Source organism: Perissodus microlepis, chromosome 15, assembly GCF_051167445.1.
Source record: "Perissodus microlepis isolate ML-2025 ecotype Zambia chromosome 15, ASM5116744v1, whole genome shotgun sequence".
Lineage (NCBI taxonomy): Eukaryota > Metazoa > Chordata > Actinopteri > Cichliformes > Cichlidae > Perissodus > Perissodus microlepis.
In genome coordinates this window covers 10365727-10379279 of record NC_140475.1, presented here as the reverse complement: position 1 = coordinate 10379279, position 13553 = coordinate 10365727, and the positions used below count along the sequence as shown (strand labels likewise).

Sequence of the window (13553 nt, the reverse complement as noted above, 5' to 3'; positions counted from 1 at the left end):
AAAAAAACATGCACAAAATCTTTAACAGTCTGATCTCATGTTTACTATAGACAGCGACTGCTGGGTTAAGCATGAGCCACTGTGTATTCTTTTAAAAATCTCTTTTTCAAAGACCTCTGGTGCCCGGGGAAACAAATGACACATTATGCTGGTGGGCTGGCCTCTTAAAATAGCTGCAGTTTAGCTTAGCTGTAGCTTAAGACCATTCACCTGATTCAAAGATCCTTAAATTCCTGTCTCAATGCCTCATTATACAGTAAGCCAGCTGGAAGTGCAAGCCAGGTTGTAAGACATGTAAGAGAGAAAAAACAAATGTTATCAGATTTATTTATTTTTTTTAGAAAAGCACACACACACATAGAGTGAGTGTTTTTGTGGGTTTTATGGGTGTTTCTAACGCCTGGAATAGTGTATGTTTTTGGTCACAGGTGTTTTAACCCAAACAAGTTGTTGTGCAACACTTCACTAAGGTTGTGTTCTGAATTCATTAGTGGGGTAATTTTACTACTTACGCCACAATAAGGTGCAAAACAGAATCATTACACGACCGACACCGAAAACAGGGTTACATCACAGACAAATGTCCCCAATAACCTGTTTCAGTTTATTCTATTGCTCGTATATAAAGTTTAGTGTCAGCTGACGTAAGCCACGACTGGCCGTCAGGATCCATCTTCAGTCAGGTCAGTGACCTTTGATAATAAAGATAATCACAGGGTCAACTGTTCACCTGAGACCGTTTCTTGGAAATGCATCAACACATTCTTACTGTATCAACACAGAGGTTATTTACGGGCGAGGTGGCTCTGATGCAAACAGGCACATCCCTTAATTGTCTTTACCCACACACAATTACCAGCCCCCCAAATTAGAAATTCAAAGGATGGAGTGACGTGTGTTCTTTTATACTTTACTGGGACCTCCTGATTGACGTCTGTACAATTTTGTGTTCCCTTTATTTATGGAAAAAAATTATGTTTTACCATTTAAAAAAAAAAGCATTTTTAAATTGAAACCCATTCGAAAGAGTTCTTTTTATTCTCAGTGGTGTTTTCTCATTTAGACATTTATGACATAATTTTAATTCAGACAGTGAAGTTCTTGTTTTTAAGATGTCAAGGCTGGAGTACAAACTAATGGGAAACATAATGCATCCTTACTGAATTACAATCCTGTATTTAATGAATTTCCCCAAGGCTTTAGAAAGCACCTACAGTGTTTACTAATATTGAGTGTCTAATATCTAATAGACTTTTAATGTTTCAGCAAAAATATCAGTGAATGTTATTCACTGTGGTCACTGACAGGAAACATGACAGCAATAATACTGTTTAACTGACATATTTACAATTCATTCTTTGAGAAGTGCTTGAAGGTCAAGTATCATAGTTACTAGAAACTAATTACTCATGTTGTAGTAACAATACCCATTAGTGGACTAACTGCTGCTGTACATAGTCACGTATGGTCATACCTGACCCACGAGATAGTGGGTCAGGTATGATCAGTCGTGGCGGGACACAACGGGGATTATCCGGCCTGCTTTTAACATCTGACATGGACACACACGTACAGTAGAGCTTAAACAGGAGATTTGGGCCATTGTAGTGCTTGTTAAGCATGCTTAACCTGTTAATTGTGTACCTGTTCTTCACTAATACACTAAGACAATTACATGTGGTTTAAAAAGTGATGCAGTGGTGACGTTGCAGCTTCTTGTCATTTTAAGGCTGTTTTAATAACCTCTCTGTACTACTGAGAGAATGGAAGTCTTGTAGCAGAGCATTTTGGTGTCATTCAGGTGAAAGCTTTGGTTTTGTTACCTTTGACCACCTTCACTCCATCATTTTGGCTTCAACAAAGAGGAAAAGCTTTAAAAGTGAATTACATGCTCTCTTTCCAGCAGAGGATGACACATAGACAAAGTCAGCAACTATTAAGTGAGTGTAATGCAGAATTTTGCAGTTAAAGAGCTGAACTTTTCTCTCAGGAACTGGCAGAGAATAGAAACATGAAATGAACAACAATGTTGCCTCATAATGCTTAATCATTAAATAAGCAACACTTAAATTTAGTTGACTTAAATAAATATGCCAGTGTCATCTTTGCAACTTATTTCTGCTACCATCATGTGGTCAAAATTCAACATTCTGGGTTTACTTTAAACAAAGAAAAGGAAAATACTGATAATCTGAAGTTTCTTGATTTTTAATAGTATTTAAGTAACAAACCAAAACTGTTACTGTAGTCATTCATACTCATTGAGAGATTTTCACGATGGATCAGCCAGGAGGAGGGGAGGATGACCGCAGATGGATGTGGTGAAGGAGGACATACAGAGGGTTGATGGGACAGAAGAGGACACAAGGGATAGGGTGCAATGGATGATCCATTGCTGCAAAACCCTAAAAGGGAGCAGCTGAAAGAAGGAGAAAAATATTAAAAAGCAAAACAAGGCTGTGGATTATGCAGTGTTAAAGGGGAAAAAAACCCACAACATATCAGAGAAGAAATGTGTGATAGTTTGAAAATTATTTGATAGGGGTGTGCCACAGGGATCAGTCCTTGGACCTCTCCTACTGGAATGTCAAGAATGCAATGTTTCTTTTTTTTATGTATCACTGTGCACCAGGCTCCAAGACTGAGTTAGTTTCCCACAACAAATAGTGTGGAGTTATAATTGGTAAGTGTCAATTTTATGACTCACAGACAGCAACTGGTTTAAAAAAAAAGTAAAGTTGGAGTCTGGGTTTTCTGTTTTAAAACTTTGTAATTAAATCAAATACTTCCTTTAATTTGAGGCAGGTAGGAGATTTTTTGCTACCACTTTTGAATTAGTGCAGGGTTATGCTGCTACGCTATCTACTGAGCACTGAGATTCATCACAAATCTTAAAGCATTTAACGGTTACTGCCTATTTTACGCTTGAGTTATGCTAGTCCTTCTTTTGGACTCAGTCTATCAAGGGCTGGGTCTGCAACCCAGCGTTTTGAGTTTATCTTACATTTTACATTCTTATATTGGAAATATGTTAAGTTCTTGTGTGGTTATTACCAGCTTGGATTTAGCTGAGTTTTAGTCTAGTTTATGTTTCACCTATGTCTCCTTTTTTCTGAGTCTTTTTCTGTTTGTCATGTGTTGTCTCCTCTTCTATGTAGGTTCCCATTGTGTCTCTCTCCTCTGTGTCCCTCTCCCTCTCTCGCTCCCTCTTGTATCAAGCTTGCGTGTCCCAGTTCATTTCGCTCCATTTTTTTCTGTTTTATTTTGAAAGTTCTGGTGTTTCCATGTTCAGTGAGTTTAGTTTTACTTTTCCCTGTGACATCATGATCATTTGTGTCAGCTGTGTCCCACAGGGGTTTCCACTTCCCTCAGTATCCTTCTGTGCATTTAGGTCTTCTGTCTTCCTCTGTTCTTTGTCGGGTTGTCTGTTGTCTTCGCGGCGAGTCATGTCTGGTCTGAGTTTTTTGGCTGTTTTTTTTCTTACTACTGCTCAGGTTCATGCTCATGTTTTTGATTCTTCACGTTCATGTTTTGCATGTTCCTGTTCAGTTCCATGTTCCTGTCTCACGTCTTAGTTTTCATAGTTAGCTTAGCTGCTCCCAGCTTAGTTTCTAGTTTTGATTTGTCCCAGTACACCTTGTCTTGTTTTCTGTTTTTTAACATCAACCTGAAATAAACGGCTTGCTTTTTTATTAAGGATTCAATTCTGCCTCTCCCTTGTCTGCTTTTGGGTCTACACCATAAACACACCGGCGATCCCCGCCGTGACACAGTCACCTGTATATTCATTTCCACAAAGCAATTTTACTGCTCCAATCTTCCTTAATGTCCTACATACGTCAACAAAATAGTTTGGGTCTTAGAGTTATTCCCTCTGTCAATATCCGTAAAGCTACTTTCAGATACTCCCTTAAACAGAGAGACACCACAACATGTTTGCAAAGTTGCATCTGCTCCTGAGATCAAACCATAGGTCTTTTGCTTGTAAGGTGTGTAACCCACTACACTATGGAAGCACTATTTGTGTCTACAACACATACTGAATTTCACATTTGCTGCTCCATTCACTTACAGACTGCTGCTTATCCTAAAGTTTTAAGTTACCTTAGCTTTGTGGTTGATATTTGGGAATCTTTTTACTTTTCACTCTTTATCTTGGTTTACTTATTTTGTTTATTTTGCTGTGTGTACATTACAAATCTTTGTAACCACATTACACTGTATTTATGCTCACTGTGGTTGCTCAGCAAACAGAAGGAGACGGGCTGAGATTAACTGTGACTCAGCAACTATCTGATGAGATCCACAGGTCATTGCAGCAGAACATGTTAGCCAAGAACAGAGATTAAAGCTTTAATTACTGTATGTCCACAGGCCAACTCACCAAGATGTTCCTAAGAGAATATCTGCTGAGCTGAGCTGTGCTTTTGTCACATAAACAGTGACTTAAACTCAAATGTTTGCTCTCTGAACACTGCAGGACATTATATATATGTTTGATTTAAACATTAGGTAAGAGTAAAACCACCAAACACTCATAAAAATCAGGCAATATGTGCCTAAAAGTATCAATGGGCGAGAAATTAAAGGAAACCCTGATGGGTGTGTTGCTGCCTGTATTTATGGGGCACTGAATGATCTCATGAAGATGAATATTACATGAATTTAAGCCATGGCCTTAACAATCATCAGATCTCAGCCCAGCAGCCCTCTCCATCACCGTCATCAAAATACCAAATGAGGTTGGACATTCGCGCATCAAGTAAAGTTTCAGAATTCAAACCTAGACCATTCTCACTCAAATGCAGCCATTCCTTCTGTATATTCCAATAAACATTAAAGTCATTATAGTTTTCCTCCTCCCTTTCCTTACAAAAACCCTGCCTGTGTGTTCAAGGACTGTCAATGAAGAGCACGTAAAACACTGAAAGGTGAAGACAGAAAACAAAAGGAAAGGTCATAAACCAAAACCGTGAGGGTAAGTCAGTGAAACAGCATGATTTAAAGCTGTTTAGCAGGTTTTTGGGGTTTTGGACACCATCAGGGCCAGAGCTTGGAAAATGCATGCTTTTTCAATCCTGCATTTGGGATTTTAAACGTAAATATAAATCATGTTTCCACTGGTCTCAGAGGCAATTGCACAAATTGCGCTGTATGTCTGAGGGCATTTCCCCTAAGATAGATGACTTGGCAGTAGCGATGTAGCTCAGCTGTACTGTTATATATGCCAGAGGATTTTCTACAGAAAATCAAACACTTGTAACTCGCTGCTTCAGCACAAAGAGAGGAGACATTTACGTGATCACACCTCGTTAATTTTGAAGTGTAGGCCTAACACCGGTTAGATGTGTCTTTGCATATACAGCTTGCCCTTAGTGTTTGGGAACAATCACGCACCCACAAAGCTGCTGTTTCCTCTTTAAGTCTATAAATAAGCCCAGGAAGGACAAAACATGACAAAAAAAATACTTTTCTACAGAATTAAAGATCATTGATTGAATTTCTTTCTCTTTTGACTAATGAATCTGGGAACACGTGACTGTATTTGCATAGGTGTGCAGTGGAAAAGATAATGAGCTGCTGCATTTTAATAAGGTTCATATTTTATTGTTCTATTTATTCTTTTACTTAGTAAATGTGCAAATGTTCCTTTTAGTATTTTTCTAGCAATTTATTCCTTTTAATAGTTCCATTCATTTACTGTTTAAACAAACAAATGAAATGAATGAATGAAAAAACTCTGAAAGCATTTTATTTTGTTCTTTTTTTTATTTTAAATGCCAAAAATATAACTTAAAAAAATAAAGCTCTTTTGTTGTTAATGAGGTATTTAAAAGAAGAAAGAACGTGTGAGTACAACATACAAATTCATAGGGTTAAAAAAGGAAAAGTGCTTTCTCACATCAATCTGTTTATGCTTCTGTGTGTACATGGGAATCTGTGAGAAATATGTCTTTATTTCCCTCTTTATTCTTCACAGATGTATGAAACTATTTGCTGAAAAGTTACATTTCAGCCTATAAATCATCTATGAAAATCCAATCATAATTGAATGACATTCTAAAGTCAGAATAGAAACAGGAAAGTATGTAATAAAAAATATTTTGAAAAGCTACATTTTTGATTCTAGTTATCTTGGTGTATTTGAGGGGGAAAGACAGATTAGATATCTATGAGTAGCACCAGTTAAAGCGTAGGAGTCTCTCCCTGCTGATGCTGCTGTTGCTGGTGTTTGGTTATGTCTTGTGAAAGCCCCTGCATAACTGCTGACATTAGTGGGTCTCGTTTTGGCACCACAAATTTGCAAAACCACCTTTTTTTCTTTAATAATGTGTGGAACTGATTCAAGAAGAGGATATAAGCTATAAGAAAGGGACATACAGTATGAGAGGAATGCTTGCTTTTCTTGTGGCCTGCTGTTGGTCAGAGGCTCTTTCATTTTTTGTTGTCTACATTGACAGACTGTTTCTTGTTACAAAGCCCACTGGAGGTGCCGCTGTACAATGCACATTATTAAGTCAGGCCATCTTGTTACAATTTCCCTCTTTTCATTAACATGTGCTTGTATTAGGTGATTATGAGGGAGAAATAACTCTGAAAATACCTACAAACACATACAGTCTCACCAACGGTATCAGGCTTATCAGGTTTTGTGGATATGCCCCTGATCCCCTCTCATCCATCGCTCTGGTAGAAAAGACATTCAGCTCTTTGTTGTTGGCTTTAAGGGACGTAACAAGAGCCTGCTGAGGTGACGGCTCTGAAACACAAAGGACCTCTGTGTGTGTATGTGTGTGTGTGTGTATGTGTGTGTATGTGTGAGTGTGTTTTTGTGAACTTGAATGAGGCAGACTAAGAAAATGTCTCTCTGTCCTGATTCCAGATGTTCTTCTCTTCTTCTTTTTTTGACCGCTCCCTTTAGGGGTCATCGCAGTGGTTCATCTGCTGCAGTCTCACCTGATCATGTATGTGACACCAACCCTCTGCTTGTCCTTCACTGCATTCATGCATCCTCTCTTTGGTCTTCTGTGGTCTTTTCCTCATTTTTGGCAGCTTCATCTTCAACGTCCTTCGTCCATTATATCCACTATGCCTCCTGTGCACATGTCTAAACTGTCTCCACCTTGCCTCTCTAATGTTTGCTCATTAGTAAGATTTCCTGATGTTCCACCCCGAGGAAACAGATTTTTCTTAAAACCCAGAAGAATAGGCATGTTTAGCTGTGCCCACTGTGGCCACCACACTGGTGTGACTGTTGCCAACAAGTGGTTAAATCCCATTTTAATCACTGCAAGTATCACAAGTTCCCAGTATATTTCCACTCATTTTCCCTGTAAGTAGCACAACTGCAACCATGACTGGCTCCTACCGACATAGAGCAGGGCTTGTTCCCAAAGCAGCTCACATGTACATCTATAAGTGGGTCAGCCTTCACCACGACTTGTTAGCAGTTCAATGGAAATGTGACTTTCTGAAGTGTTTGTCAATTTGGCTGATTTGAAACAGCATGAATCTCCAGCTGTTAGAGAACAATATGTTATTTCCCTGCAGAAAGTAACTCACCAAAAACCTTAAAAAAGCAGAAGGCAAAACAAATATCTGTTTAAATCACGAGATATGATTTAAGCACATGCTCGGGGGATTTTCTCTACTTTGTGAACTGAAGTGATTGACAAACCAGGTGGGACTGCAGTGGAAATTTATGAAATACCAGTATTCCTTCAAATATTTGTTTTGCTGATAATGTTCCCTCAGCTTGTGTAAATGATGGGTCATTTCTTTTCCTCGCATATTGTCCAGGTTGTGCACTTGTTGCCTCCTGAGAAAATGGCTAAAAACAAGTATGCTGACATCTAGTGAGCACATAAAGCATTACCTTCTTTTCATTTACATAGCAGAAAGTTGTTTTTCTTCAGATCAGGACTCTGAAATTTGCAGGATACACAAAAAAGACCTTGTGTTGAGTTCTACTGATTTATTAGCACACACGAATACACTGAACAGTACAAAATAATGCATTTTCAGAGGTGCTTAGTTGTGTATTTAGAATGCTTCAGGTAAACCTTAACGATCCATGACAGCACAGCTCAGTTTTACTACTTATAAATTAAAAAAAAAAAAAAAAAAAAAAAAAATAATAATAATAATAATAATAATAATAATAATAACACAGAAGCACTCTAGTGGCATGCAAATAATCTCCTCTGGCCTTTTGTGACATCAAAAGGACCTAGTTAAATAAATAAGAATATGATGATGGGCTTAAACATACACAGTTCTCATTACAAACTCAGATAATCAGCAGTATTTGAGACATTTTATGCCATTAGTCCACAAACACTAACAAGAAAGCTAAACGAGTAAAGCTTCTGCAATAATAAAGCATAACAACAGCACATTATTTAAAATCACCCTACGGAGATTTGAATCTTTGCCATGCAGTTAACAGACATAAATAAGCACACTTCTTGAACTGCAAAGCTCATCTATATCTCTATTTCAGAAGCCTCTCACCTTTACGTATAAGCTTATCTAAAAAAAGACAGAAGATCTTTGAGGGATTGCAGCATAACTGCACCTCCTCTGTGACCTGTTCACGCTAAACTGCTTTAGCCAGGTGATTATGACACAGTCATCTTCACAATTACAGTTCAACTGCTCAGTTTTATTCCCTGTAGGCGATACATTCATATGCTGTCAAAGTGTTTTTTCCATTGAAATTTATTGTGCACAGAAGATACCCGCCCCCACTCCCAGAAAAGGAGTCTACCTATGTTAAGAGACCGTAGTGGTCATTCATCTACATTCACTTTGATTTACAGTGGGGTGCAAATGGGAGAGATCCGGGTGGATTCACATGTCTGTCCAGGTGGTACCCAGGGTGGCTGTCCTGGTTCCTATGCCTGACACCAACACAGCAGTGCTGTGTGTCAATCCAGCCAGACATCCCCCAGTCCAGCTCACATCACAGGCTGGTAGCACGCCACGTCATTGGCTACTAATCTCATTCAGCATGCAATATGTACATGATTATATACAAAATATGTACACACAACAAAAAAGTGCAAAACAGCATTGCTCGCATCTCAAAGGCTTCACATTTCTTGTTTCTGTTAAAGCATTTTTCTTTGTGTTCTTCTGAGCAGCCGACTGTGAACAGGCAGATTTTCTTCACTTCTCTGGCATTTTGATAGAGCGGAAAGAGATATCAGAAACCCACGCTGTGAACTCTCGACAAGAATTGAGTGTGAAAGCAGACTTCAGTTACCCTGATTTAAATATGCTTCTAATTTGATCTCTCTGTTACACAAGAAATCCAAGAAGCACAAACAGGCCAAGACATCACAACGCTGGCTTTCCTCCTCCAGAAAGAAGAGGGAGCTGGGATCTCTCTGTTACATCACAGAGTTTGCCAAAATGTCACAGATAAAGCAAGGAATGATTAAAAGATTGAGGATTTTGGAAGAGATTTCTTTAGGCTTGGCTAAGCTGTATTTAGTGTCTTTGAAGACCGCTGATGCATTTTGCTATGTGCTTTAGCCTGTGAATCTGTTTCAAAGGCCAGCTCTGACTGAATACTCCCACAGAAAGGCACCAAACATGGGCTGGGAATGTGGCTCGAGTGCAGCATCAACAACGTTCAGCAGAAACATCAAAAGCTGCCTCTGTTTTACTGCATATAGGTTGAAAAAAAATGCACGGTACTTGAAGTAAGAGGAATTTTTTAAAATATGTTTTTCTGCTTTTTAACTGCACTATCTGAGCCTTAAGGCAACAATCTTGTCAACTCAAATACCACAACATTATAACAAATTAAATATTGAACTTTAACCACATGAAGGGAATAATTAGTAGGGATGCACATAAGAAAAAATACAGAACAGAAACATACAATGTGGTAACATCACTTCAATCGACAGTTTGAGTTTTTGGGAAATAGCCTTATTTATTATTTATCCCATCATTTTCACTTGTTTCTGCTTATTGTGAATTTTGAGCCAGCAGCAGAGCCTGGAAACAAAATTCATCAACATCCCTAAACCTCACAAAACTGGAAAGTGTATAAATCACTGTGAGGTTTAGAGGTGTTAGACCGTTTCTTAACTACAAAAACAAACTTGCTGGAGTCCACATTTAATAAGCGTATTTCCAAAAAGAAAAAAGAAAAGTCTGTGTGTTCTCCATCCATTTCATCTAAAGAGGTGATTTGAGGGCTTGTAGTGCAGTGTGAGCTGGCGTGAGCTGTAGCCGGACATGCAGATACCCACGAGACCCAGCAGGAAAGCCATGCGCGGCGTAGCAGGGCCCTCCCGGCTCTGCACCACAGTCTGGGCTGCCTGGGTCTGAAAGAGAGAGCAGGGGTCACCACCACCACTCAGCAGCTGCGACAACCTCCACCACCGGGCACCACCATCATCGCCAGGGACGGTGATCCTCCTGGCTCTGGCTGCAGTTGAATCAGTGAACAGGTGGCCCTGGTCGCACACCTGCTTCAGCCCAGCAATCGTCTTACCATAAGGGAACAGCCGCGCTAGAATCTCCACTTTTGTGAATATTAAGTATTTGTTCAAGCACCCCATACAGCTGATGCCGGTGTTTCAGTCCTCTGTGGGGGGTTTTGGAGGGGTCTCAGAATTTAGTGCCAATCCAACACATGCCCTAAAGTCAGACACAGATTCAGTTACTTTCTGAGCTCAACACTGGTGTGCCAGGCACTATCCAGTGAAAACTAGGAGTCTCCATATGTGTTTATTTTATTTTATAAATGAGAGATCAAGCGTTATATTATGAACAGTTTTTTATTTAAATCTATTTTTAGATGTCTGAAAAATTGACTTACACAGCGCTAAAAACATGAATATTCTTCTTATTTAGGAGATAAAGTTATAAATAGTTAGCAAAGGAGTACAGCCTTTTGTTATATTGCTCATAAAAAATGAAGTTCTGTTTACACAAATCACAATCCTGTTTTACCGGAGTACGAGTTAAGCTCCTGAACATAAGCTGGGATGAACTGAGACACAGTAATAATCATTTTTAAAACAAACACAAACCATACTGGAGGTTTCTAAAACCAATACAGTCCCATATACCCTCCAGGGTTGCATGCCATGCTTCTAGAGATCTAATTAGAGGGCATTAACCTGACCCCAGGAAGCGAAGGAATCTCTGACTCAAATCCATTTAAGACAGGCTGCTCTAATCCTCTATCCTCAATCCGACCATGACACACACTAAACCTGGCACTTTGAGCACAGCGATGACTTAGTGGAATCATTTTCAAAAAGGATTTGTGGTGGTGGCCAGTGCAGTGCAATAACAGAAACCTCATTTTTACCTATGTTATGGAAAATTCTTTGCTCAAATGGCTGCAAAAAGAAATATTACTGAGGTGAAATTTGTCGTGGTTTCGTTTAAAATCTACAGCCTTTTGTTTTTCTTTTACTGAAGCACAGTTAAATTTGTAGGGCCTCGGCTCCAGAGCTCAACAGTTGTTTGTTGTTGGAGACGCTGCCTCCACTGTTTGTGCCACTGCAGATGTCCCCTGATGTCTACCCAAAGAAGAAAATTACCTCAAAGCATCTTACGTACCTGGAGGTATCTAATATATCCAGGGGTCAGCCGAGGGATGCGGAAAAACATTGTTGTTGTTGTTCTCGCTGATGCTTCACAGGTGAGACCACAAAACCCCTCTGCGAGTTTCCCTCAGGACGTTCAGCCAGGCAACTGTTTCACTGGTTATCCCTCTGCTTCTTAGTGTTATGTGACTCTTTGCCCTCGGTTCTCTTCCCCAGCCTGAGTGTGGAAGCAACAGCAACTCTCCCCCGTGTCCAAAAACACACACGCAAACACACCTCGCCCACTCACTCAGACACACACCTGCACAGTGATGATCTCCCCTGAAGGAGTCCAGCCTCTGTAGGTAGTATATAAACCCTTGACCTGATTGCGTAAGCTGGTCACATGGTTTTGGACGGTGCTTGTGTCTTCATGCGGTTGTGCATTTGTGTCACTGATGGATTAGCAGAGCTATTGGAGGTGCAGTGAATTATTATTATACTTGTGAGCGGTGTTCCAAGTCCACTGGCCACCGAAACGTTAAATCAACCGACGACAAAGCAGCATGGGATGTCTGCAGTCTAGATCTGCTGCCCATTGAAAGCATTTTGTTTATCAATGGAAATCTGCTCTGTCAAGGATGCGGAAACATTTTGCACACAGAAACATCAGTTTCTGAATGAGAACATATTATTCAAAATATTTCTAAATAACAATATATTATTTTTTTTAAAAACATGTCTGTTTCCACCCTTTGGTAGAATACAGTGCTTAACAAATTTATAAGATGACCAGCCATAAAAATAAGACAGCAAATCATTTTTAAGTCTCTCTAAAAGCCTCCTTAAACTATGTTTAAATTTTGTCAAAAAACAAACTGAATTCATGTTTTTATTCCCCAAAATTTGAGCTGGGACACTGGACACTTTCACAACTAAAACTAAAGTTTCTGTTTAGGTAAGTAACTATAAATAGGCATGTAAAGAATAATAATGTGCGCTACTGTTTTATTTTTCTTCACCCTTCCAAACTAACCATACTTGTTCAGTCTTTTTCTAACTGAACTTTAACATTTAACATGCAAACTGAGGCCTGTAGAGTTTGAGATGTAGCTCTTGGGGTTTTAGCAGGTTCTCTGAGCATTGCATGGTCTAACCTTGGGGTGAATTTGGTGGGACACGTGCCTGAATGGTCCAGACCAGCAAACTACCAAACATCTGCTTTTATAGAGGTGTTGACACTTGCTGATGATCAATTAATCAAGTGCATTTAATTAGCAATGCCTGGCTGCTACTTTCCAGCTGATGGGGTGAGGCAGAATCAATAGATTTGTGTTCTAGCAATAAACATGCCTTACTATGGAAAAAGCTATCTTCACTGCTCAGTAGGAGTCAGGCCTGCTATGTAATAAAGGTGACAGTGTTATTGTCCTGCAGTTCAAAAATTGGAAAATGAAAACTGTAAGGAAGCAGGACTCAGGTTATGTGTTTGGTGTCACGAAAGTGAGGATTTGACAGTTGTTTCCAAGAAGGATTTCACAGACTCATCGGTGGTAGCATGTGACTGACAAGCTGCATCACAGAATGAAGAATGTGGAAACTTAATAACTCTCCACTATCCACAGTGCTTTGCTCGGTGCTCGGATTTTAAAAGTACACCAAAGGGAATATAAATTTAGCCTGTGGAAGAAAAATTATTTTCACTCCGTGTGCAGACTGTCTGGAGCCACAAAGGTTATGTTCACTTGTTCCTGAGTGCCTTTCTTTCTCACAGGAAAGTATACAAGATACTTTTTTTTTGCAAATGATTACAAAGTGCCACCAGGAAAAGTCTAATATTTGTCTTGAAGGGAGAACAGCTCAGGATGTCTTGAGTCACATGCCAGGAACAGATTAGCTCAATCTTATAGACATGCAAGTGTGATTAAAGGAACCTCTAATCACTTAATCACTCAAAAACAATGCATTTGAAGTTTTATGTAAATTTGCCTTCGC

At 39.4% G+C, this 13553-nt stretch overlaps 1 long non-coding RNA gene across 1 annotated transcript; it reads right to left on the bottom strand.

The window, feature by feature from the left end:
• Positions 1-7296: 7296 nt before the first annotated feature.
• On the bottom strand, positions 7297-12225 carry LOC146371737 (uncharacterized). Its single transcript, XR_014802739.1, has 2 exons — positions 11593-12225; positions 7297-10343 (listed from the first exon to the last, which is right to left on the bottom strand). It is a non-coding gene; the product is annotated as an uncharacterized LOC146371737 (long non-coding RNA).
• Between the last annotated feature and the right edge of the window lie 1328 nt (positions 12226-13553).